The following is a 27,879-nucleotide window of genomic DNA, read 5'->3' as shown; positions in this document are numbered from 1 at the left end:
GCCAATTATGTAGCCCGCTCATCAGCCTGGGTTGCTTGTTGTTGGTCTAAGAGAATGTGTTAAGTGGACCTTCTTTAATAAAAGATGTTTCCCTGGGAATAGTGCATTGTATTCATAGCATTGGATTAATTACTGACACTTCTGCATTTCTTGTTCTGTTATTCCTTGCACTGTTTTTAAGTATTGAAGTTACTAGTACTTTTTCCCTTTTGCCCAATTATGGAATACACACTTTTGCTGATACGCTATATGACTACATGCCAAAGAAAATCAGTAAAAGGAAACATAATCTAAAATGGGTTTTGGGAATCAGGATAATTGTTTGTTAAGCTTAACTTTTATTATTGTGGGAAACAGCACCCTCAGTTAACTTTTTTTTTTGTGTGAGAATTTTTTTTAGTTGACCTTAAAAGGCAGCATAAGTGCTATAAATGGGTCTGCTCAACATGTGGCGGCCTCCCTTGAATGAATCACCCTTCTATTGATGGCTGCTGTGAGGTAAGCTGGCTGTTGTAAGCAAATGATGTGTATTGGTGAATTTTAAAATTTGTCCGGAAAAGCACAACGCACAATCTGTCGGAACATATATACAGATAACTGAATAACTCATCCTCCCTCAGAAGTGCATGGAGTGCTTTTTCCAGTTGACCTTTAGTGTCAAAACTGTGAAGCAAATTAGAGTCTATTTTCTTTATTTAATCCTAAGCCTTGCTACAGTGTTCATCACCATAACATTTGGGCACCTCACAAAAATTATCAGATATATCTTCAGAACAGCCCGTGAGGTAGGAAAGCATTATCATCATTCCCGGTTTATATTTAGCTAAGGCCTGAATCTCCTCTGTATTACATCAGATTTACACTGGTGTAATTGCACCAAACTCAATGGAGTTACAGCAGAATAAACTTGTGCACTGCAGTAGTGAATCTGTGCACTGGAATGGTGAGACTGTAGCACGGAGGGGATTAGAATCCATATTTCCTGAAGCCTACTTAAAGATATAACCACAGTAGCATTTTTCTTCTCTAATATAAACTATTAAAGTATTGACTATGGCCAGAACTTTAGCTTGCATTTACTTTTCACGCTCCATGATGTACAAAAGGGTAATGCAAACAACATATTGACACTGTACCACCAAAGATTAACATAGTCCATTGCCCTCCCATAGTTTAACACCTGCACAAGGATGCATCAAGCCGGTACCATTTCATTCTTAATTAAATGAGTAGAGGCCTGTGCAGATACAAAATTTATATCCCCATCTGTATCTGCAAAAATGAGCCATGGATATCTGCAGATGCAGATGTAAAGTAGATATTTGTGGATTTGCAGGGCTCTAGAAATGAGCCTGGAGACAGAGTATAAATATGTTCCATAGGTATGTGGACACTTGAATTTGAGAGAAGTGTCACTGCTCTCAAGGTATCACTTAGCAAACAACTTGTTTCATAACCAGAATGAGCTTTTGGAAGATAAGCTTCAGTGTGCTTCATTACAGTACATAAAAAATGCACAGTGCATGATACAGTTTAAAAGCTTGAGACCAAATTGGTGTGTGGCTTACTTTCCAAGTGTTCACTGATGTTATTTCTAATAATGGCTTCAGGATTGTTAGAACAGTGCAGGATTGCTTATTCATCAATAAACTATGGTTTGGGCATTGTGTGGCCATACTGTTGTTTGATTTTAAGTGAAGAATAGTGATGATATTAAGGCTTATAAAAATCCTCTTAAATTCTAATCACATTCTTGTTTTAAGAATTGCTGAGAGAAATCTTGCATGTGAAAATGTTAGTTGCAATTTGACAGAATGGCTTCGCCCCCTCACTTCCCCCCACCAAAAAAAAATTTGAGCAAGGGAAACTACAAAGCCAGACTAGTGGGACACGAACATACTGAAGATATGTAGAAGAAGGTGACAAATGTACAGATACTGGAGGTTTCTGGAAGGGTTGTCTCAGACTTTGGCACAGTTGTTGACTGCTCACATTGAAGTCAATAGCTAGCGTGACCATATTTCCCTTTACTGAATATGGGACATTGGTAAAATTACTTGTATTCAGTAACTGTACAATGTTCAAATTAACATCAAACTGATGAAGCTCCTGCTAAAAAGAAATACTATGTAGTTGGATTGGTTTTATTTATCTTATTTTTAAGGCTTAATGGTTCTCACAAGGAGAGGTAACACATCCACACCTGCCCTCTGTCACACCCTTGGGCTACGTCTACACTACACGCTTATTTTGAAATAAAATATTCCAGAATAGTTATTCCAAAATAGCTTATTTTGAAATAGCATGTCTACACTGCAGGGAAGCCTCAAAATTAGTCCAAGGCAGGCTTCCCTAATGTAGACGTGCTATCTTGATTTAGAGCCCCAGGAGGCACTGGGGAGGAATAACTTAGAATGGCCCTGGTGAGGGGTTATTTTGAAATAGGAGCAGTGGCGCATCTACACACACCTTATTTCAAAATAGCTCTTTCGGAATATTCCTTGTAGAATGAGATTTATAGATTTTTGGAATAAGCCATCCATTATTATTTTTAAATAACGGAATGGCTGTGTAGATGCTCGCATTGTTATTTCGAAATAACGCTAGTTATCTCGAAATAATGGTGCAGTGTAGACATATCCCTGTATACCTCTATCACACCAGGGCGGTGACTGGCTGGCACAACCTTCCCTGTCTGGCATTTTTGCCCTCTATGCCTGGCTGGGCCACCAGAATGGACTTTCCTCTTCTGGTACCTGGCACTGCATTTTCTTGAGGTAAATGTATTGCATGCCCACCCACTCCTGAATGAGGCCTGCAGCAGCCTTTTGGCATTGTGCAGGAAGGAAGGGATGGGAACTACTTCCAGCTGTAGAGAAGGAGTGGGGGAGATGGGATGACTTGGCCTGTGTGTTTTCAGAACTCCTTCTCTTTACCCCATTCCCATCATCTAACGCAGTGTGGATGAAAGCAGCTTGTCCCTTTCTGCCCACACAGGGCTGAAAGGCAAGATAACACTTCCAGGCTGCTGCTGGCCACTGACACAACCCAGCTACTTCCTGTCTCCAAGCTACGGCAAGGGTAAGATGCATTGTGCATCAGCGCCCAAGGAACCTGACTGCAGGGGCATCAGAGGATATGGCCAGAGAGGTGGCTCAGCAGAGTAGGGTGCCTAGGCAATGGAGCAGCCTGGAAGTGTTATCTTGCCCAGGGGGATGGTGAAAAGGGTAGTAAGCTCCTGCCTCAAGAGCTGTTGTGGAGCCTGCAAGTTTGGGGCATGAACAGACTGGAAATTGCTTTCCCCCCACTCTACTTCAGAGTTTAGCTGAAGGGCAGAGAGGCTTCCCACGACAGTGCTATGTAGGACTTTGGCACACGGAGAGTGTGGCTCCTCCTGGCCAGTACACAGGGGTAGGGATTCTTGAGCTTTCCCAGAAGCTGACTCAGCCAGAGGCAGTGGAAAGAAAGGAGCCCACTGACCAGGCTGTTGACAAGCTGAGTGATCCAATGAGAGGCTGCTTCTCCACACAGCACTAGGAGCAGGATGCCCTGCTCACGGATGTGGAGGAGCAGTGGGGATGGCGATGGGGGTGGGAGGAAGGGGACTGTTTTTAACAGTGAGAGGACAGCAAAAAATGGAGCGCAGAAGGGGACATGTAACCAGCTGCTACCTGAAGCCTACCCCCTCTATAACCAAGAGCCAGCACACAGCAGGGGCTGCACTGATGGACTGGCAGGTGGAACAGTCAGCCCTCCTCCCTCAATACACTGCATCATGCCTCGCCACCAGCCTTGCACACCCAGCAGCAGCAAGACCCACCAGTACGGATAGGGAGGAAGCAGACAGAAGATAGAGGACAATTTGCCCTTTTTAAAGAAAAAGTTGAGACATCTTATGTTCTTATCTGCAGGAGGTCTTAAATACGGGACTGTTTGTTAAAAACGGGACATCTGGTCACCCTATCCATAGCAAATTACAATGGGAGCATGATCAGACCTCCCCACAGAGCAGACCACACAAGATATTAATAAATATCATGGGTACAATTAGCGACAGGAATATACACACAGGAAACACTCTTCTGAGCTGAAGAAGCCTGCTGTGTTTGTGAGCTATTTAGGTTTTCAGTTAATCAATAACACTGCCTCACGTTTCTGTCCTCAAGGTTCTACACAACTCCAGGCAGCCACCTCCTGATGTTATTTTTTTCATTGAATCTCCCTTCTATTTTCATCACTCTGCCAGTGAAGTTAACTTTGTTCTTTCAACAACAATAATAAAATTATTATACACTATCATCCAAGTCTATTTACAGCCCAATTCTATTCCCACCTCATCTGCAGATGTTGATGTTACTTGTAATGTTACAACAGAGCCTAAGGAATAGCATGAGACCAATGCTGAAATCCAAGCAGAAAATGAAGGAAACTATTTTATGACCATATTTGTGGGAAAAAGTTGTCAACGTTTTAACATTTTGATTTTTTTCTGATGAGTTAATCAATTAAAATGTAAATTGATACTTTGAAGCTGAGTGCCAAATTTTGTAAAGGAATGGTTGAAACAGATGAAGAAACAGAAAAGAGAGTAACTAGAGATGCTTTCAATTGGTCCGTTTTTCCCTTCCTGATTGACCAGTACTTAATAGCTCACATAAGATACCACTCCCATCAGAATTTCCGTAAGGTTGTTGAAATTGGTAAGAGAAGCCTAAAAGTTTTGTACTTAACCTCAAACATGTGAGTAGCCCTGTTGACGTCAATCGGGCTGCTCATACTTAAAGTTTAAAGGCATATAAAAGTGTTAGCAGGATTGGACCCTCTTACTCCATGGTTCTATATTTTATTCCATTGTTGCAGAAAGACATTTACCCTGTGGTTCTTTTGACTATATATGTGGTATTGTCCTTTAAGGCTGCTCAGAAGAGCTTCGTGTCCTGCATATATAGGTAGCAGAGGTAATGAATATAATGGATATTTTCTTCCATATAAACTCGAGCTCCGGAACTATTTACCTTGTGATCTTTAGTTCTGTTCTGTAGTTTTCAGCTGGTATGTTAGATTATTATACTATTCCCCAGGATTTTTCAGTAATGTGGGAGCAACAGCAAAAGGAGCTCAACATTTGGTTGCATAGCAATACTGTTATTTCTCAGTATGGGCCCACTCCTGCCTCTGCAGAATGAAGTGGGACCAGGTGGGGCACTAAATCATGTTGGAGGAAGGTGCCACTCAGACTGCATAGAACATACTAGTGGCTGTGGTCCTTCATTCTTTTCTTCTTTTCATTATGTTGGAGACTTAAGAAAGCAGCTAATGGACAGAGGCCTAGATGGCAGCATAATGTTAAGGTGGGCCATAGAAACAGGTTACTAGTTGCTACAATTTAGAGACAGAAATTATCTCTCTCTACTGACCTTATGAAGGGACTTTATGGAGATGTAAAATACAGACCTGAAGTGAGAAGCTGATCTTTATACCCTTATACCAGGAGATTCTTAGCAGGGACAGCATATTGGATAGTTATTCTAATTGGACCACACTTCAAATTGAGCCAAATCAGTCCTTTCTGTTCTCTGAATATGTTACTTGTGAGACTATGATAAGAATGTGACTTTGCTCTTAATGCATTATTGGTAGGCCCTAACAAATTCATGGTCCATTTTGTTCAATTTCATGGTCATAGGATTTTTAAAATAATAAATTTCATGATTTCAGCTATTTAAATCTGAAATTTCTCAGTGTTGTAATTGTAGGGTTCCTCACCCAAATAGGAGCTGTGTTGAGGGGGAGGAGGGTGTTGCAAATTTGTTGTGGGGTTGGGGGACTGTGGTACTACTTCCCTTACTTCTGCACTGCTGGTGGTGGTGGATTTAGCCTCAGAGTCAGGCAGCTGATGGTGTCAGGGCACTGTCTTCAGAGATGGGCACCTGACCAACAACCATTGCTCTCTGGCCACCCAGCTTAGAAGGCAGTGCAGAAGTAAGGGTGGCAATACTATGACATCTCCCCTATGCAACTTCCTTTTGGGTCAGGACCCCCAAGTTAAGAAATACTAGTCTCCTCTGTGAAATCTGTATAGTATAGAGCAGGGCTACTCAACTTTGGAAGCCCAGGGGACCACAATGATATTCACAGCACATGCCAAGGGCCGCGACTTAAGTGTGGTTGTATATCTATGCAAATATATGCAAATAGCTTCTTTCACACTGACGGGCATGAGTACAAAGATTAAGAAAAGACTACACAACACACAGGCCCCATTTAAGTCAGTTCTGCTGATATTAATACAATGCAATATTTACCCAATTTCCACCCATATGACATCACTTTTAAAGAGCAATGACAGTCCAGGAATGTAACTACTGAAACACATCTCAACAGAAGACCATTATAGTGACTTCTTTTTTGTTTTGGCTCCCACCCACAGGCTCCATGTAAACCCAAACTGCACTGTGGGCCACAAACAAATGGGCTGTGGGCCACAAGTTGAGTAGCCCTGGTATAGAGTAAAAGCATAAAAAGCACCAGATTGCATGGTGACACATTTTTCATGGCTGTGAATTTGGTAGGGTCCTAATTATCATTAATCCTGGGGTGGAATAAACTCAGTATCTAATATGTAAAGGCAGGAGGACTGACAGCTTCTGCAGTCCCTCTGGGCAAGGTGTGTGGGCCGGTTCTGCAGCACTGGAAGAGACGGGCCTGGGCAGCCAACCTCATGCTCCGCCTCCCAGAGTCCCAGCCCACAGAGCCGTGTAGAGTTCGTGGCGCAGCACTTCGGCAGTGATTTAAAGGGCCCATAGCTCTGGCTGCTGCCGCAGTAGCAGCAGCTGGAAGCCCTGGGCCCCTGTAAATTGCTAGGCCCTGGAGCAACTGCCCCCTTTTGTCTCCCCCTGTCAGCGGGCTTTTGTACAGTCAGTGCATAGTAGAAGGATTGATATGTGTGGCCATAAGCTCTCTTCTTGGTTTTGCCATTGTGAAACAATGAACAAATGCCTGCACCAAGGACACTGAGCTTAATTTTGTTCTCATTTTCCTGGCTCTTTCTATTGGCACTTAATGCCAGAATTTGTCCCAGATTTACTATTAAAGTATGATCTAGTGACACCTTCTATTAATGTCAGTGTACAAAGCTGAGCCTACAAAAAGAGTCAAACACCACCCATCTTGTGAGATTTATTTACTTAGCTTCCAAGTCAAACTTATTTCTATAAGAATATTAATGAATGAGATACTGGCATTGATATGAGTGGAGGATAAAATTATGAGCTATTGCAATCACTGTAACCAGTTGTGAATGATGAACTAACAAAGTGAAAACTCCCTGCCCAGAGAATTCAGACAGTATTGTGCAGTCACTGCTATGCTATTTGCCACATGCTATATACAGTCACGAAATATTCCACTCAGTCAGAGACATAGCCAGAAAAAAACCTTCAAGACCCAAAGTCTTGGTCTTATAATAACCTGTTTAGCACTCCTCCCCCCCCCCCCCCCACTGAATGAATACAGCAGAAACCTTATTTATCCAAACAGCACAGGGCTACATGGAATTTACCCAAATAAATGGGGAAATTGATTAAAAGTTGGAAGCCGTGAATCTGAGTTACCGTAAGTCCTCTTTACATCATTCTGTCAAAGGGCCCTGAAGGTGGGAGTAAATCAAATTTCTATTATTTTCCCGGGTTAGTAGTACTAACTTTAATTACATTATTATACACAGTTTATTTTTGTTTAGTCAGATGTGGGATCCAAATGTAAATAGAATATGATGTTGTTCAGACTAGGCACTCTAAGGCTACGTCTAGACTATAGGCTTCTTTCAGAAGAAGCTTTTTTCAGAAGAGATTTTCCAAAAAAACTTCCTCCGAAAGAGAGCATCCACACTGCAAAAGTGCATCGAAAAAGTGATCTGCCTTTTCGAAAGAGAGCGCCCAGACTGAATGAACGCTGTTTCGCATGAAAGCTGTGATTGCTATGGTTGGAATGGCCAGCAGGGCACCTCTTTTTCCTCTTTCCTCTTCTTCCGAAAGAACTTCCTCTTCCCTGTCCACACATGCCTTTTTGGAAAAGAGCTCTTTCACGTAAAGGCTTCTTTCTCGTAGAATGAGGGTTACCAATGCTGGAAAAACCCTTCTGTTCTTTTGATTTTCTTGCAGAAGAACATAATTGTAGTGTGGATATAACTCAAGTTTTGTCAGAAAAACGGCTGCTTTTCCGACAAACCGCTGTAGTGTAGACATGCCATAATATGTGGGACACTTGGACTATGTCTACATTCGCAGCTTCTTGCGCAAGTACAGCTGTTCTTGCGCAAGAATCTGCAGAGCGTCCACACTGCCCACCTGCTCTTGCGCAAGGAAATTTACAGAACAGTGTGGTAATAGACGACTCCTTGCGCAAGAGTTACGCTCTTTTTTATCAGGTGTTAGCCCTTTTGTACAGGAACTCTTGTGCAAGAGGGCAGTGTGGACGCTCGGCAGGGATTTCTTGAGCAAGAAAGCCCTATGGCTAAAATGGCCATGTGACGCCCCCACGCCGCCCCGCGGCGTTTGCCCAGAGGGCTCGCTATGGTCCTTGAGTCTCGAGCTCCCTCGGCTAGTCTTTTCCGTGCTTTCGTCTTCGGTTTCCCCCCCGCAACAACGCAGGAGGGGAAGGGGGGCCCGGGCCCGCCCACTCTCACGGGCCCCAGCCCAGGGCCCTAAGGGTTCTGGTCCAAGTGACCCGAACCCGGCTGACGGGGTTCGACCCCTTAACTCGCCAGCCCACCAGTCATCCCTGACTCTGCCCTGGGCTGCTTCCTTCCCCTCGTGCTCCCGAGCTCACCAGTTCGCCGCCGTCAGGGGTACCCGCGAGCCTGGGGGTAGTCTGCTGTCTCGGCGTTGCTCCCCTGTCCGGTGTGGGGCTGTGCGGCGGGGTGCGGAGCCGCGCTGAGCTGCTCTGCGCCGCTCTCCACGGCGCTGTCCTCCGCCCGCGGTCGGCGGCCCCCCCTCCCCTTGGGGCCGCGGTCCCATTTTAAAGTTGGCGCCGGGGGCGCGGCCCCGGCGTCCTGCGCCGCCCCCGCCCTCCGCGCCGGGGCGTCTGTCCGTTGCCAGGGCAACGGGGCCTAGGCTCCGGCGCGCCCGGATGACGTCCTCCGGGGCGTCGGAGGCCAACGCGTTCCTCGCCGCCGCCGAACACCGCGGGCAGCGGCGGGGGGCGCTCCGCCTCCCGCTGTACAGGGCGGCCGGTGCGGGGCTCTCCGCCGAGGGCGGGGCTGCCCCGTCACACACCTCCCCCTTTAACTGCCCTCCCTCTTCTTCCGAGTCTGCCTCGTACCTTCTCGAAAAGAAGTCCGCATTTTGATGCTGCGCGCCAGGTCGGTGGGCCACGTCAAAGGCGTATGGCTGGAGGGCCAGGTACCACCGCATCAGGCGCGGGTTCGCGTCCTTCATAGTTTGTATCCACCGGAGTGGGGCGTGGTCCGTGACCACCTTGAACCGTCCCCCTAAAAGATAGTATCTTAACATGTCTAAGGCCCACTTTACCGCAAGGGCCTCCTTCTCAATGGTCGAGTAGCGACGCTCCCGTGGGAAGAGCTTGCGACTGATGTACACCACCGGGTGTTCTTCCTCTCCTTCACCCTGCGAGAGGACCGCCCCGATCCCCGTCTCGGAGGCGTCTGTTAGGACCGTAAAGGGGAGGTTAAAGTCAGGTTGGGCCAATACGGGGTCGCGACTTAAACTTTCCTTTAACCTCTGAAAGGCTACCTCGCACTCGGTCGACCAGCCCACCTTCTGGGGCATCGCGGCCCGAGTTAAGTCCGTTAGCGGCGCTGCTATCGTCGCGAAGTTTGGGATAAAACGCCGATAGTATCCGGCTAACCCGAGAAACTGGCGCACCTGTTTCTTTGTTTTGGGTGGGGGGTAGCTCTTCAAGGCTTCAACTTTTTCTACCACGGGACGTATTTGACCCCTTCCCACTACATACCCCAGATAGACTACCTCCTTTTCCCCGAAGCGGCACTTTCGTGGGTTCGCCGTCAGCCCGGCTTCCCGCAGAGCCTGTAGCACGGCCCCTACGTGTTGGAGGTGTTCGCCCCATGTCTGGCTGTACACGACGATGTCGTCGATGTAGGCGGCCGCCCATCTTCCCTGTTCTCTCAGTACCCGGTCCATAAGGCGCTGAAACGTCGCGGCGGCGCCATGTAGCCCGAAGGGCATTCGTGTAAAATGGTAAAGCCCAAATGGGGTCGAGAAGGCCGTCTTCTCTCGGGAGGTCGGCGTCAGGGGAATCTGCCAGTATCCTCGGGTCAAATCCAAAGTGGACAGGTACCGGGCGCCTCCGAGCCGGTCTAGCAGTTCATCGACCCGTGGCATGGGGTAGGCATCGAAGCGCGACTGCGCATTGACTTTACGGAAGTCGATGCAGAATCGTAGTGATCCGTCGGGCTTCGGGACGAGCACTATAGGGCTGCGCCATTCGCTGAAGGATTCCTCCACGACTCCCCACTGGAGCATCTTCTGCACCTCCCCTCGCACCGTCTCCCACATCCGCCGGGGCACGGGCCGTACTCGTTCGCACACCGTCTTCCGGGGTTCCGTCTCTATGTGGTGGTGGATGAGGGTGGTTTGCCCCGGCTCGGCCGTCAGGACATCCCCGAAGGTCCGTAGCAGCTCCTCCAGGTCATTCCTCTGGGCCTCGGTTAGGTCGGTTCCTGTGGGGAAGGCCTGGGGCGGGGTTGCCCCGTCGAGGTCCCCGGGTCCTAACTCCGGGTCGGGGGGCACTGGGTTGATCCAGAAGGCCTCCCGTTGCTTCCAGGCTTTCAAGAGATTAATATGGTAAATGCGTGTGTCATTCTTCCTCCCTGACACTTTAACCTCATAATCGACGTCCCCTACACGCCTCAGGATCTCGAAGGGCCCTTGCCACTTGGCCAACAACTTCGAGCCGGGGGTCGGCAACAGCACCAGGACCCGTTGGCCCGGGTCGAACACCCGCAACTGAGCTCCCTGGTTATAGTACCGGGCTTGCTTGGCTTGGGCTTGCTCCAGGTTCTCTTTCGCGAACTCCCCTAGCCTGTGCAGCTTTTCCCGGAGGTTCAGGACATACTGTACCGACCCCTGCACTCGGGTCCCCTGTTCCTCCCAATTCTCACGAATAATGTCTAGTATCCCCCGCGGGTGTCGGCCGAACAATAGTTCAAACGGGGAAAATCCTGTAGAGGATTGGGGCACCTCCCGTATCGCGAACAGAAGCGCTGGCAACAACGCGTCCCAATCCCGGGGCTCCTGCCCTACAAACTTCCTTAGCATCTCCTTTAGCGTTCTATTAAAACGTTCTACTAACCCGTCTGTTTGGGGGTGGTAGATGGCCGTTTTCAGCCGCTCGATCCGCAACAACTTACACAACTCGTTCATCAGTCTCGAGGTGAAGTTAGTCCCTTGGTCGGTTAGAATCTGCTCCGGCAGCCCCACTCGGGCAAAAATCTTCACGAGTTCCGCAGCAAGGGTGCTGGCGTGCACGTTTCTAAGCGGGATGGCCTCCGGATATCGTGTTGCATAGTCTAATAGCACCAAAATATACTGGTGCCCGGTTTTGGATTTATCCAACGGGCCGACTATATCCATGGCGACCCTCGCGAAGGGCACTCCCACCACGGGCAACGGCACCAGGGGGGCTTTGGGTACCCCCTTCGGCCTAACCTTTTGGCACTCGGGGCAGGAGCCACAAAAGTCCTGTACTTCGCGGAAGATGCCCGGCCAATAGAACCGCCGAATGATACGCTGCACAGTCTTTTCTGCCCCCAGGTGCCCGGCCCAGGGGTTAGCGTGGGCTAGCTCCATGAGGCGTTGTCGGTACCTTTTTGGCACCAGCAACTGCTCGACCCCTGAATCGCCCCCCTGCCCTCCGTCCACCCGGTACAACCGATCGTGTCGTACCTCAAAGTAGGGGCTGGTCGGCCTGTCGGCCTGGGGAGCGTCCTCGTCCTGCGGATCCCGGGCGGCACTCCATGCATGTCGGAGTGACGGATCTTCCCGCTGTTCCTGTATAAAGTCACCATCCACTAGCTCCAGTATTCGCGGTCCTTCTGCCTCGCCCTCTCGTGGGCCGGGGCGGGGGTCCCCAATCATACCCTCCTCTCTCTGGGGAGGCCCTCGTTCCCGCCATGCGTTCAGGGCCCGGCGGAAGCCCCGCCAATCCCGTCCTAGGAGCGCGGGGTACACTAGCCTAGGGGCGACCACCACGTAGCACCACTCTTGGCGGTCCCCATCCGATATCTGGGCCCACGCAGTAGCGTATTGGTGGGAATCGCCGTGTACGCACTGCACCCAGACCGGCGGGCCCCGTGGTCCTCCCTCCGGGAGTAGATCGGCTCTTATAATCGTCTGGCTGCAGCCAGAGTCCACAAGGGCTACCACCGTCTTACCCCCTATCCCTACGGTCCTTAATATCCTACCTTGCCCGTCGCTGGCCTCAGGTTCGGCCCCCGCCAAGGCCTGGGCGTAGGAGCAGTCCATATAGGGGCAGTCCCGGATGAAGTGCCCCTCTTGGCCACAGCGGAAGCAGGTCCCGCGGGCCGGAGGTGGGGTGCCCGGCCTCTGACGCCGGGGGGGTTCAGGCCGGGGTTGCGGTGCCTCCCGTGGCCCCTCCTCGCCCCGCGCTGGCCTCACTGCGGCGGCCCATCTCCGCGGCCCGTCCCTCTCTGGGCTCCTTCTCCTTTGGACTCCTCGTCCGATGTCGAGACGCGGTGAGGGGGTGGCTTTCCGCCCGCGGTCGCGCCCGTCGGCCCGTTCGGCGGCCTCATAGTCTGTCATCAACTCCACGGCTTCCTGGAGGGTGGAGGGATGGTGTCTGCGGACCCATCGCTGTCCGCCGGCGGGGAGGATGTTGACGAATTGTTCCAGGACGACTTGTTCTGCCACCTGGGGCCCCGTGTGTTGCTCGGGCTCCAGCCAGCGCCATGCGGCCTCTCTTAGCTTCTGGGCCATGGCCCGGGGGCGAACCTCGGCGCTGTAGGGTTCACCCCGGAACTTCTGTCGGTGCGTCTCAGGCGTGATCCCCATTTGGTCGAGTATGGCCTCCTTCAATCGGTAGTAATGTAGGGCCTCGCGGTCACTTAAACCCCTATATGCTAACTGAGCCGGGCCCGTTAGGTATGGGGCCAGTATTGTAGCCCAGTGGGATTCTGGCCACCGGGCTACCGTCGCCACCCTCTCAAAGGTGGCGAGGTATGCCTCAGGATCGTCAGCCGGCCCCATCTTAGTTAGCCGTATGGGCAGGCGTACCACCTCCCCCTCTCCGGCTGGCCCCTCCTCTTCGGGGCACGTTGGACTCAGGGGGGTCACCATTGCCGGTGGATATCGTCTCATCCACTCTTCCTGTTGCGCCTTCATTTGCTCGGCTACCTCCCGGATCAGTTGTTTTTGCTGCTCTTGTTGCTGGGTGGTGAGCTGCTGGATTAAGGCTGACTGCTGCTGTTGGCTTTGCCTTTGGGTCTCCTTGACCCACTCCATGAATTGCGCCGGATCCATGGCGTGTCCCGGTGCAGTTCTCACTCCCCTTTTTCCGAAAAACACCACAAAACACCCCCCTGTTAGTGCTCCCTAAACCTTCTCACACCCCCTTTCCCCTCCTAGGGGGGGGGCTGGGTTCGTGAGTAGGTGTGTGTTTTTTTTTTTTTTTTTTTTTTTTTATAATCGCCCCTTACATCCGGGGTAGGATCCCCACTATGCCCACATTCTCCACCATCTGTGACGCCCCCACGCCGCCCCGCGGCGTTTGCCCAGAGGGCTCGCTATGGTCCTTGAGTCTCGAGCTCCCTCGGCTAGTCTTTTCCGTGCTTTCGTCTTCGGTTTCCCCCCCGCAACAACGCAGGAGGGGAAGGGGGGCCCGGGCCCGCCCACTCTCACGGGCCCCAGCCCAGGGCCCTAAGGGTTCTGGTCCAAGTGACCCGAACCCGGCTGACGGGGTTCGACCCCTTAACTCGCCAGCCCACCAGTCATCCCTGACTCTGCCCTGGGCTGCTTCCTTCCCCTCGTGCTCCCGAGCTCACCAGTTCGCCGCCGTCAGGGGTACCCGCGAGCCTGGGGGTAGTCTGCTGTCTCGGCGTTGCTCCCCTGTCCGGTGTGGGGCTGTGCGGCGGGGTGCGGAGCCGCGCTGAGCTGCTCTGCGCCGCTCTCCACGGCGCTGTCCTCCGCCCGCGGTCGGCGGCCCCCCCTCCCCTTGGGGCCGCGGTCCCATTTTAAAGTTGGCGCCGGGGGCGCGGCCCCGGCGTCCTGCGCCGCCCCCGCCCTCCGCGCCGGGGCGTCTGTCCGTTGCCAGGGCAACGGGGCCTAGGCTCCGGCGCGCCCGGATGACGTCCTCCGGGGCGTCGGAGGCCAACGCGTTCCTCGCCGCCGCCGAACACCGCGGGCAGCGGCGGGGGGCGCTCCGCCTCCCGCTGTACAGGGCGGCCGGTGCGGGGCTCTCCGCCGAGGGCGGGGCTGCCCCGTCACAGGCCATTAGAGATTTCTTGCGCAAGAGAGCATCTACACTGCCATGGGAGCTCTTGCGCAAAAGCACAGTTCGCACGTGGCAGTGTGGACGTTTTCTTATGCAAGATGTTCTTGTGCAAGAAGCTGCCAGTGTAGACATAGCTTTGAAGAGGAGAATATTCTTCATGTGAGTGCAGAAAATTTGATAATATGGTGTGGAGGTGGTGGTGGGGTTTTGAGGAGGGGCCTGTCATTATTTTTAGCATAGGATGGCTGCAGGAGCAGGGAAGTGAAGACTAAAAATCAGTTGTATCAAAATAGACCAGGAAAAAAGTCAGAGCTGGAGCCATACTAGGGAGATACCAAATCCCTGTTTCTATGGCTATGTGAGCCTGGCTAGTTTATATGATAAAACATCAGACTCTTAATCTGAGGGCCCAGGGTTCCAATCCCTGGTCAGACAAAGTAGCAGATTGACCTGTGAATGTGTTGGGAAGAGAAGACATCTTTCCTCATAAACATACACTGGAATGACCATGGAGTATATGGGTTGGAAGAAAAAAGAGTCTGATTTCAGGTCCTAAACTATTTTCTTGTTCTCAACCATAAATCAGAAAGTGTAGTCAGAATATTTGCTCATTATTTCTGAATTTCCTGGGTTTTTCACATTGGACTACATTTATTCCCTACTCATTTGAGGCCATTGTTCTATGATTGATTAAGCTACCAGTACAGAATAAAGGCATTTTAACATCCCTACCTGTAACATCGATGTAAATAAAGTAAAATGGGAAAGGATGTGTCCGCAGCAAACTTGATGTTCTGGGTCCCCACATTTTTCTTGACAGGCCTGAGGACACATAAGAGTAGCCACACTGGGTCATCCTTATGGTCCATCTAGCTTCGTATCACATCTTCAGACAGTGGCAGATGTTTCAAAGGAAATGAACAGAACAGGGGAGTGGTCTCCAACCTCTTTAAGCATGAGAGAGATCATTTTTTGAATTTAAGTGCAATTCAGGATCTACCTCACACTCAAACACCCTTTCCCCTCCTCCTTCCTGCCCCTTCTCCTCTGTGCCCTTGCTCCCTCCCCTCCCCCATCCTCACTCACTTTTATCAGGCTGGGGGCAGAGGGTTGGGGTGTGGGGGAGGGGGATGCAGACACTGATCTTGGACTAAAGGATTTGGATTGTGGGAGGGGTTCTGAGCTGAGCCTAGAGCAAGGAGTTGAGATGCAGGAGGGGGTTCATGGTGCAGGCTCTGGGAGGGAGTTTGGGTACAGGGAGACTCAGGGCTAGGGCAGGGGTTTAAGGTGAAGGAGGGGTTCAGAACTGGGGCTAGGGTTTGGAATGCAGGCTCCAGCTGGGTACCGCTTACCACAGTTGATTTCTGGGTGGTGGTACAGGGAGCTAAGGCAGGCTTATCCCTGCTCTGGCCCTGCACCACTCCCAAACGCAGCCAGCAAACTCTCTCCATCCATGCCCCACCTCTGCTCTTTGGAGATGGGGTACAGGGTGAGGGATGGGGCACCCTGACATCAGCACCCCCCTCCTCTTCTTCCTGTGCACTGCACAGTAATCAGGAGGCTCCCAGGGGTACTTCCTAGGCAGAGGGCAGGAGCAGCACAGCAGTTCTGAGAAGGGCAGATGAAGTGCCAAAACATAATAGTCTCCTGGCCAAACCTGTCAGGATCACCTGTCAGAGGTTCCAAGATATACCAGTAGATCCCGATCTACTGGTTGGTGACCACTGGAATAGGGCAATCATCAAGTGATCAGTCTCCCAATCCCATCATCTGGCAGTTTTAGGCTTAGGGACACACAGAGCTTTCCCTGACCAATTTGAATCATAAAGACTTATGGGCCCATCCTCCATGAACTTCTCTAATTCTTTTTGAACCCAGGCTTTCATAGCATCCCTGGGAATGAGTTCTGTAAGTTGACTGTGCATTGGGTGAAAAACTATTTCCTTTTGTTTGTTTTAACCCTGTTACCCAGTAATTTCACAGGGTGACTCCTGGTTCTGGTGTTATATGGAGGGATAATTAACACTTCCTTGTTCACTTTCTCCATGCTAGTCATGGTTTTATAGAACTCAGGGTATGTCTACACTACCCCGCTAGTTCGAACTAGCGGGGTAATGTATGCATACCGCACTTGCTAATGAAGCCCGGGATTTGAATTTCCCGGGCTTCATTAGCATAAGCGGGGAGCCGCCATTTTTAAATCCCCGCTGCTTCGAACCCCGTGTAGCGCGGCTACACGGGGCTCGAACTAGGTAGTTCGGACTAGGGTGCCTATTCCGAACTACCGGTACACCTCGTTTCACGAGGAGTACCGGTAGTTCGGAATAGGACCCTAGTCCGAACTACCTAGTTCGAGCCCCGTGTAGCCGCGCTACACGGGGTTCGAAGCAGCGGGGATTTAAAAATGGCGGCTCCCCGCTTATGCTAATGAAGCCCAGGAAATTCAAATCCCGGGCTTCATTAGCAAGTGCGGTATGCATACATTACCCCGCTAGTTCGAACTAGCGGGGTAGTGTAGACATACCCCCAGTTATTTCCCCACATATTCATCTATTTTCTAAGACAAACAGTTTCAGTCTTCATTTGGAGGCTGTTCCACAACTTTTATCATTTTTGTGGCCCTTTTCTATATATTTTCCATTTCTAATTATCTGTTTTCAAGAGGGGGTGACCAGAACTGTCTGGTATGGGCATAACATGATTTTCAATACTGGCATTATGATATTTGCTCTTGTATTTTCTTTTTCCTAATGGCACCTTATATTCTGTTAGGTTTTATGACTGCTGCTCCACATTGAGCAGAAGTTGTCAGAGAACTTCTCACAAGGACTCCAAGATTTTTCTTGAATGGTAACAGGTAAGTTACACTCCATCATTTAGACTCTATCATCTAGGCTACGTCTATACTGCAGCCTTCTTCCGCAAAAGCTTATGCAAATGAAGTGTGGAGTAGAATATCGCCATGCTTCATTTGCATAATTAATTAGCAGCCATTTTTGTGCAAGAGGCTTTTGTGCAAAAAGGAGCTGGGTAGACGGCTCCTTTTTGGGCAAACCCCCCTCTTGCGCAAGAGCCATTCTTCCTCATTTTTTGTCTTCACAGCTCCTTTTTCCGCAAAAGCCTCTTGTGCAAAAATAGGTGTTAATTAATTAGGCAAATGAAGCGTGGCAATATGCTACTCTGCACTTCATTCGCATATGCTTTTGCAGAAGAAGGATGCAGTATAGACGTAGCCATAGTTAAGAGCTTGTTTTCTAATATTCATTGCTTTGCATTAATCAATACTGAATTTCATTTGCCATTTTGCTGCACATTCACCCACTTTTGTTGGATCCCCATGTAACTCTTCACCATCAGCTTTGGACTTCATTATCATGAATGACTTCATCATTTAAAAACTTTGCCACCTTGCTGTTTACCCCTTTCTCCAGATCGTTTGTATGTTGACTGACACTGATCCCAGTATGGATCCCTGAGGGACACTGCTATTTTTACCTCTGGTGAAAAACATTGTTTATTTCTATCTTTTGGTTCCAATCTTTTACCCAGATTGGACAGGTTGGACATCTCTTATCTAGCACCCTCAGGATCTGACTGGTCCCAAACCAGGGAATTTGTTGGACCAAAGAAGGTTGCCTGCCACAGTCCCCAATTCTGACAGCTCTGGAGAGGAGGAGAGGAGATAAGGGGACTGCCTCCATCCAGGGGCGGATATAGGGCAGGGCGAGCGGGGCGGCTGCCCAGGGCCCCGTGCTTCAAGAAGCCCCGCGCATGCACCGTGGCGCCACCACGCATGCGCCGTGGCAAAGGGGGGCCCCGCGAAATTGTGCTGCCCTGGGCCCCGCAAAATGGTCATCTGCCCCTGCCTCCAGCCCTTACCATGTTGCCTGCTAGGTTGCTGTCCTCCCTGCTGCTGCCCCAGCCAGACTAGACTGCCTGCTGGGCTCCAGCAACCTGTGTTACCATGGGTTGCTGGGGCTGGCTCTGGTTCTGGCCCTGGTTGGGCTTCTGAGTGCTAAGGATCCGGTCCCAGCCTGTGGGCTCTGGATCCATTTCCACAGGCTGTCCAGGGCTGTTGTGTATTGCTGGGGCTACCGCCAGCCCTGGATCCACTCGCATGGGCTGCTGAGAGCACAAGCTCCTGCCCGGTGGCAGCTCTCAGGTTCTGGCCCCACTTCCACGGGATGCCCAGGGTTCTGGCCACAGTCCTCTCTGCCCAATCCTGCACTGCCGGGGTGTTTTGCTGGATCAGAAAATTTTGGTTTTGGGAGGTGCAACCTGTACTTGAGAGGGCCTTCCCTCTTGTCCCATGGCACCTTATCCTTAAGAGCTTCAGGTGAAGGACCTTGTCAAAGCTTTCTGAAAATCCAAGTACACTATATCCATTGGCTCACCCTGATCCTCATATTTGTTGATCCCCTCAAAGAATTAATAGATTTGTGAGGAATAATTTGCCTTTGCAAAACCTGTGTTGGCTTTTCCCTAATTTATCATGCTCATGTTTGTGTCTGATAATTCTGTTCTTTGGTATAGTTTCATCCAATTTGCCTGATACCAAAGTTAGTCTTCCCAGCCTGCAAGTGCCAGGATCACCTCTGGAGCCTTGTTTAAAAATAGACATCACAAACTGCAGGTCCAGGTCATCTGCCGTTGATGTAAAAGGAAACTTTGCTCTTGACTTCACTGGGAGGCAGACCAGACCCTGGTGATGAAAATTTTAGGGGCTTGTCTGATTTAAGAGTTGCTGGACACTGTTTCTGCAATGTACTCTAGATGTTTCAAGACATCATTTACACTAAGAACAAAACCTTTTACTCATGTGCTCTTTTGAGGTAAAAAAAAAATCCCGTTCATCCCAAGTCTGTCTGTCTCTCACCACTATTCAGATATGCCTACATTTTATAATAATACTTCCTATCTCCTAGAGTACTTTTCCTCAGTAGGTCACAAAGCCTTTTACAAAGGAGGCCACTATCATTATTCACATTCTACAGATGGGGAAACCAAGGGGCAGAGAGGTGAATTGAGCTATCCAAATTTTCTCAACAGGCCATAGGCAGAGCGGAGAACTGAAACCATTCACCAGAGTCCCAGCACAGTGATCTAGCCAACAGGATCACACACATATAATGCTTCCAAAAGCATTAAGTGTCAAATTCTACCCATCAATTACATGGGTGCAATTGCACAGATTTAATTGGGGTTGCAGATGTGTAACTGAAGGTGGAATTTGGCTTTATGCAGTCTCACAGGTAGGCCAAATTCTGCCTTTATATTTTATCTTGGTAACCCCTGTGCAATAGTAATGGTCATCTTTGAGCTCTGTATTGCACAGCACTCAAAATCTCAGCCGTGTGCTTACTTGCTTCTGGCATGGCTCGCTAAACAGCTCAGTCCTACTCTGCTGCTGAGATCAATCTTCATTCTCCTCATTCCTAGGAACTCTGGAGCTGGAAGTTAGAGCTAGTGAAATATCATCTCCCTGTGATCTCTTCTATCTGCTTCCATTTGCAAAAAGGGGATTATTTTTGTTCTTGTGTCCAGAGGAATCTAAAAACAAAGAAAAGCATTTCAGTGGCTGATTAACGGTGCTAAACTAAATCACTTATCAACAGTGTGAGATAAATGTTTCAGTGAGGTAAGAGCAAAGTGCATACCAGTGAAAGCATTGGCCTGGCAGCTGAGTTGATGTTGTAATGCAGTCAGGATCTTTATTCCTTGACAGTGTAGTGCATGCCAAAATATAGGCAGATCCCTTGTGGTGACATAAGGCAGCACATGGTGTGTTAGCTTACAGCTAGAGTGCCACAGAAAAGCACAAGGCCTATGTCCAGAAGTCTTACATAAATAAAGCTCCTTTATTTTCATTAGAACTACATTTCTTCTCTGTTCAGCTGTTGGAATCTCTCTCGGCACTTGGGTAGTATGAGGTTGAGGCCAGATAATGCTATAGTTTGTTCTTTTTAAAGTAATAGATTCCTCTCCAGCCTATTGTTAAATATAATCTACAATATATGAGTCTATCTGCATAAGGCCTCTTGATTTCAGTGGCAGCAGGAACAAGCCATATGAGTCCCTTTTGCTGCCAAACCCAGGAATTTGCAGATCTTGGATGCTGACAAGGCAGATGCACAATCATGTGTTGGCTACTGGATAGTCTCATGTTCGGATAGAATGCGCTCGGTGTGCTTCTGGAATTACCATGCATATGCTAACTTCTCACTGATGTCAGTGAATGCTAATGGCCAATGGGAGCACAGCAATTGGAGAACTCCCAGCAAAAGAGAGAGACTTCATGAAATGTGAAATGCCATTGAAAAGGAAACTTCAAAAACAATATGCTGGGAAGTGCCCAGTTTGACAGTTTTTCTTTCCCACCTCTATAAAACTAGGCCTGACCCTGTTGCTTTCAGAGCAGTGCAACAGTTAATTAAATAAACAGAAACCTGAAAGTAAGCCCAAGCTAAACATACCACTTAATTAAATGGCCTGATCTCATGCACTGAAGTGAAATGGTTGGACTAGAGCCCACGGACAAGAAGAGTGTGGACAAAGTGAAAAAAGAAATAGCATTGTTAACATGGCTAGGTATGAGACTGGGGGAATCCCATACTGCCTGCAGCCCAGGGCACTCAGGAGACATGGCTGTACACCTTGTGATGATGAAAAGAAAGAAGATGCTGGTTTTATCCCTGATATATTTATTCTGCTACAGAGGGCTAGATGTGGCACCTAATCAGGGTGCTCTGCAAGGCATCATGCTTCTCCTGCAGAATACTGCCACTGGCTTCTCTCCTCAATGAGATGAGGGGAGGTGGAGCAAAGGCCTTCCCATCCTTCCTTGCCCTATTTGACAAAGCTCACCTTAACAGTAGCACAAACTCCCTCAGCTCAAAGAGATCCAGAAGGCTTGCTTTCTGCACAGGGAATATAAAGGGGAAAAAGGAGCAGGCTTCTTGCAACTCTTCCTCTTTTGTGCACCGGTGCAGGAGTTGGTCACAGCTGGGCCCATACTTAGGTACTGTAAAGATTAAATATTGGGTTGTCACTGCCTAAAGAGTTTGTATGAAGGAAAAGTTAACTAGATGGCAGGGCTTGGTGGATAAAGTAGGGAAAACTGGTCCTGTGCAACGGATGAAGGCATTTGAACATACACTTAACCAGTACGAGTGTACAATGTTGATAATGACAGGTGCATATGCCCACTTCTGTGAAGCAGACCTCTGTAACCCTTTCTTCAACACTGAGCCTGCATGTTCCTGTAAAGACTTACATGGGGTCTTGTTGTATGTGGATTTTTTTAAACTATTAGTTTTTTTAAATAATCGCCTTTCACGTGGGAGAAGAAAGAGGCCAGATCCTCCACTGTTGTAAACTACCAAAGGTTCATTAACTTCAATGAAGCTTTGTTTATTTACAGCAACTGAGTGTCTGATCCAAGGTGTTTTACACAGGTTTAGATGCTTTTTGCAGTCCTGTAATTTAAGAGTGGCTGCTGCTTTCTGAACAAGTGGAACAGTAATGTGAATCATTGTTAATCACTCGGAGGAGCTCTGTTCATTTGATTTGTTTTCATTCTGTCTTGTTACAGTGTATGAAAATTAGTTACTGTGAATAAGGAATTAAATTTTGTCTAGAGGCCCGTGCACAACTAATGTCCCATTTAAGCTATATTTTTAGGACTTTCTGCTGGCTGGCTGTACAGGGGTCAATTCCACCCAATAAGCACTAAATGGTGTATCTAGATATTAGGGACATTTTGAAATGGCACAGAGACCCCAGAGAACACAGTCCTGTCAAGATACCACTAGTGACTGAAAGTCATTGCCATCTGATGGCTATTTGATGACTCACGGTATGTGAGCTAATGGTCTCAAAACATTTGCTTGTGAGCTGAGATCCTTATCATAAAATCACAACAGTCACAATTGGCATTTCTTCAGTACGTGAGTTCAGTAACTTGTTTATTAGTCATTACCTGTATCAGTTTAGTAATCTTTCTAGTATCTCCATGACACTTTTCCCACTACAATAGGGGATATATTTGCTCAAAGTCCACTTAACACATCCGGATCTCTCCCATGATCACAATACTGTTTGATCATGTCTTTCAGAATTTAGATATGATCAGTGCATCCAAACCCGTTTTCTGAAGCTACGCTAGCTTTCCTTAAGCCTACCATTCAGCTGTACCTGCTTTCTTGTTCAGAAGCATTCAAGCAAACATTTTTGCAAACAGAGTGAGCAGGATAATGTCTCTTCAGTTTTACACTCCTTCCTGCAACAGCCCCTTCTTTTTCTACACCGGAAATGTCACAAGTCCCATTCTGTACAACTGCATTTGAATAATGCAGACAGGTTCTTCCGCAGCCTTGTGAAATTCTTATTCCTGCAGCTATCACATTAACACCTTTGTCACCGATATAACAAGGAGACGATGAGATTCTTTTGGAATCTGCTTTAACATGCCTCATTTAGGGCCCAATCCAAAGGGCACTGAAATCAGTGGAAGTCTTTCTATTTACTCTAAAGCCTATGGATGAAGTCTTTATAATCCCAATTCTATTGTACACAGATTTCCTGTTTTCTAGATTCATTTCTACTCTTTGCATTTCCCAAGATGCACTGCCATCATACTTTTCATCTCACTTTCTTTTCTCATCTATATTCTTATTCAATTTGGTTATTTTCCTCAATGGCATCTTATGTAAGGAAAGTTTTCCTAGGAAAATTTCAATCAAAAACAGTTCTGGTTATCCAAACACATGGAGGTTCTCGAAGTGACCCACGTCCAGACCTATGCTGAAATGAATACAAGTTGCATTTGTTTCAATGGGATTAGGATTTCAGATAAAACTTTGAGTGTGATTTGCAGGGAATGGTTATTCACAAATATTGTGACGATTCTACACACTTAAGAATCTTCTTAGGAGTCCCATTCTAGCAAGTCTAGATTCTAAGGGTATGTCTAGAGTACATCTGTTTGTTGGAAAAAGCTATGCAAAATATGCTCTGCAATTTGCATAGCTTTTTCCAATACTTTTGTCAGAAGAGGCTTTTCCAATATTTGGCCTGTCTAGACTGGGCCAAATGTTGGGGAAAAGCCCTCTTTCGAAAGTCCCTTTCTTCCTCGTAGAGCAAGGAATACAGTGGCTTCCGAATGAGTGCATTTCTCTTCTGCAAAAAAAAGTGGAAGAGCAAATGCATCTCCTGGATGCGGTGAAGTTTTTCGGGATTCCTCTGGTATCCCGAAAACCCCCTGCAGCCTATCCATACCCTAAGGGTACGTCTAAACTACATGCCTCCGTCGACGGAGGCATGTAGATTAGCCAGATCGGCAGAGGGAAATGAAGCTGCGATTAAAATAATCGCGGCTTCATTTAAATTTAAATGGCTGCCCCGCTCTGCCGATCAGCTGTTTGTCGGCAGATCGGGGCAGTCTGGACGCGCCGCGTCGACAAAGAAGCCTTTCTTGATTGGCACAGGTAAACCTGGTTTCACGAGGCATACCTGTGCCGATCAAGAAAGGCTTCTTTGTCGACGCGGCGCGTCCAGACTGCCCCGATCTGCCGACAAACAGCTGATCGGCAGTGCGGGGCAGCCATTTAAATTTAAATGAAGCCGCGATTATTTTAATCGCGGCTTCATTTCCCTCTGCCGATCTGGCTAATCTACATGCCTCCGTCGATGGAGGCATGTAGTCTAGACACACCCTAAGAGACAAACTTCTCTAGAGTCTTCTTGACATATCTAAAGTATAACCATTTTCTTTTTACTTCTTGTTGCTAATTTTAATGTTATTGCTGCTGCAACAAAATGAAGTTGAGATGAAAATATTTTCAGTTATTGTTAATTCAGTGTCCCAGTGAGGACACTCATTGTACAAACAGCAAGTAAAAAGACATCATGTTCACCAAACACCTTATAATCTTGGGTAATGTTGGTCCTGCCTTGGGCAGGGAGCTGGACTTGATGACCTCCTGAGGCCTCTTCCAGCTCTATGATTCTATAATAAATATATCTAAAATTTTATCCTACCCTATGGCTTTGGTACTTTTTTGCCAAAAATTGAAAAACACTATAAATCAAACACAAAGCCAACGATTTCTTATCACCTCCAATCAAAAAAGTGACTTCAATAAAATCAGGCCTCCTTATAAATTATATTTGAGTGCATATTACATGTACATTATATATTAATGCATTATAATATAATAAACACAAACTGGTCCTCTCTCACCTCTAAGTATCTGAAACTTTTAGTTACAATTCCAGGGAATCTTCAGAAAAATCCGTGACATTTTATTTTTACTAGAAATATGGATAAACAATTGGAACTTTTCCAGTTTCAGGATTCAAGCAAACGTTTTTCTTCCATTGCCTTTTTACTCTATTCATTCTATGCCAACTCTTATAAAATAAGATACCACAGAATTTCATTCTAAAAATCTAATATTACCGCCTTGTGGTAAACCGAATGCTACAGATTCCTACTTGATAATACTGTCTCATGGGATTCCTGCATGGTAATTGAATGCCCTGGGATTCCTGCCTGGTAACCGTATCTCATATCTCATTGGACTTTGGTAGTATTTCTTCCCATTGGATAACTCCAGCCCCACCAGATAAGTGATAATGAATCTCACCCTCTCATTATTTCATATTACATTATTTTATGAGGGACTGATCCTGTATGACTGAAGTCAGTGGGGTGACTTTCACTGCAGCAGATTAGAGCTCTAATTAATATATCAGAAACCCAAGAGCAAATAGTTTATTGGAATATTTAACTTGCTTGACAAGAATAAAAGAAAATGTTGTTTTTAAAATGGCAATAATATCCATGAAGACAATGTATCCATGAAGCAGTATCTCCTCATTATTCTTTCATTTCTGGAAGGGTGCGCTTTCATCCTTAACAGCACATGGGTTAGAAAGTCTCATTGCATATTCTGAAAGAAAGAGACTGCAATAATCTTTCTCTTTCTTGCCAATAAAGGCATGCACTGGTGAATGTTTTGTATAAATTACACAGACAACTCTTGGAGAATATCTTCCATATAAAATTCTCAAAACAAGAAATAATAATGAATAGTTGGTGCACAGACCTTTACATTTAAGGCCCCATTGGGCTAGGCACTATACTGATAAGTAAAGAAGGTCAAAATTCTCATGTTACAGAGGCACAGAAGTGACATGGCTTGCTGGGTGACTCTGGGCACGTTAGAACAGAGCTGAGAATAGAACCCCAATTGCCTGAGTCCCAGGGTAGTGCTCTACCCACTAGGAAACATTTCCCATCTATGCAAGTGTGAAGAAGGTATATGGCCAAATGGGGTTCTGCCTCATAAACAAATTGCTCAGTGGCTGGATTGCTGACTAATGGCTTCTTTCTTGAGAGGTGATTTCTAATCTTTCAAAAGTTGAAAGATTGATCATGTAGATTACCATGCACAGTTATAAAAATGAAGCTTAACATGGACACCGACTCGTTAGAATAATCTAACCCACAGTAGACATTGCTGTGGTAGTGCCATCTAGAGGTGCGTCTACACAGCAGTGTTATTTCAAAATAACAATGCAAGCATTTATACAGCAATTCTATTATTTTGAAATAATTTCAAAATCATGGATGGCTTATTTTGAAATCAGCAAACCTCATTCCATGAGGAATAACACTTATTCCAAAATAGTTAGTTTGGAATAGCAGTAGTATGGATGCTCCACTGCTGCTATTTTGAAAGAGCTCCTCCCCAGGGCCATTCAAAGTAATTACTCCCCAGTGCCTCCTGGGGCTCTAAATCCAGGTAGCATGTTCACATAAGGGAAGCCTGCCTCGGACTAATTCTGAGGCTCCCCTGTAGTGTAGATGTGCTATTTTGAAATAAGCTATTTAAAAAAAATCAGAAATAGCTTATTTTGAAATAGCATGCTGTGTAGGTGTACCCTTAGTGAACAAAGGTTTGCTGTCTTCTTTGTTCACTTACACTGGCTGAGGATTTGGCCCATTTTCTTCCTGGCACTAAATTCATCTCAGTGTAGCTTCTCATTTACATGAGCTGAGGATCTGGCCAAATATGAGAAGACAGTTCATCTGGAAAACTGGAGAGACTATTAGGATTGGGTCTCAGGGACAGCAGCTCAACATAGAAGTTAGAGATTAAAAAAGACCTATTAGGTCACATCTCCCTAATAGCGAAGTGTAGATAATCCCCTACAAAATATTTTCCAGTGCTTTATCCAAATTAGTTTTTACTGTCAAGTGCTGGGGCTTCTACCTTTTCCCTGGGAGACTATTTAATAGTCTAAAAACAATCTTTCCATTAGTTTTCTCTTATGCTTTTCCTACTTTATTCTTTTTCCTTTCCCTCCCTTTACACATAATTTTGATACTTTGTACAATTATGTCCCACTCTTGGGTCATACTATTCAAAAATATGTGAACAGTTATCATATTTCCTGCTGGTTGATTTTAATTTAGACAAACCTAATGCTAACATCCCTCTAGAAACCACCTCTATTCTTCACTCATGGTGCTTCTACCCTACACCATTATTTCGAGATAACTAGCGTTATTTCGAAATAACAACGTGAGCCTTTACACAGCCATTCCGTTATTTTGAAATAATTTCAAAATAACGGACAGCTTATTCCGAAATCTGTAAGCCTCATTCTATGAGGAATAATGCCTATTCCAAAATAGCTATTTTGAAAGATGGCGTGTGTAGACACTCCACTGATGCTATTTCAAAATAGCCCCTCAGAAGGCCATTCTAAGTTATTCCTCCCCAGTACCTCCTGGGGCTCTAAATTGAGATAGCATGTCTACATTAGGGAAGACTGCCTTGGACTAATTAGGGAAGACTGCCTTGGATTACATTAGGGAACCCTGCAGTATAAACGTGCTATTTCAAAATAAGCTATTTTGGAATAACTATTCTGGAAGAGCTTATTTGGAAATAAATGTGCAGTATAGTTGTTCAAACTCTTGAATGCTAATCCAAGCTCTGACACTGACTCCTTCTGTGGTCTTGGGCAAACACCTTAACCTCTCAGCTTCAGGTTCTATGCTACTACAAAGGAGATAATCATAAACATCCGTAGCTGTTTCATATAGGTTTTGTAAGGAATAATTTACGTTTGTGTAGCCCTATTCATGGGTGTGGGAGATGAACCTAAGAAAGAACAGAAGGGCTCCCTATTAGTATTGATGGAGGTTGATAAAAAGGGAATGCTGTCAGATTCTAAGCTCACTGTTCTTACGTCTTGTAGCTGCTGCTGCAAAGGGTGAATCCTGCACTATGACTGCTGCATGGACAATGGATTGACCGAGCGAGAAAATTATATGTGAGTGTTATCGTTACAGCTGCAGCCATGCAATAAACAAGAAAA

The 27,879-nt window shown here is 47.1% G+C and overlaps 1 long non-coding RNA gene across 1 annotated transcript; it reads left to right on the top strand.

Annotated features, from left to right (window-relative positions):
- On the top strand, positions 1-27,834 carry LOC149524346 (uncharacterized). Its single transcript, XR_016349567.1, has 3 exons — positions 1-498; positions 17,260-17,344; positions 27,760-27,834. It is a non-coding gene; the product is annotated as an uncharacterized LOC149524346 (long non-coding RNA).
- Positions 27,835-27,879: the final 45 nt, after the last annotated feature.

Source organism: Pelodiscus sinensis, chromosome 5 (genome assembly GCF_052426305.1).
Source record: "Pelodiscus sinensis isolate ZL-2025 chromosome 5, ASM5242630v1, whole genome shotgun sequence".
NCBI lineage: Eukaryota > Metazoa > Chordata > Testudines > Trionychidae > Pelodiscus > Pelodiscus sinensis.
This window is presented reverse-complemented; position numbering and strand designations above follow the sequence as displayed.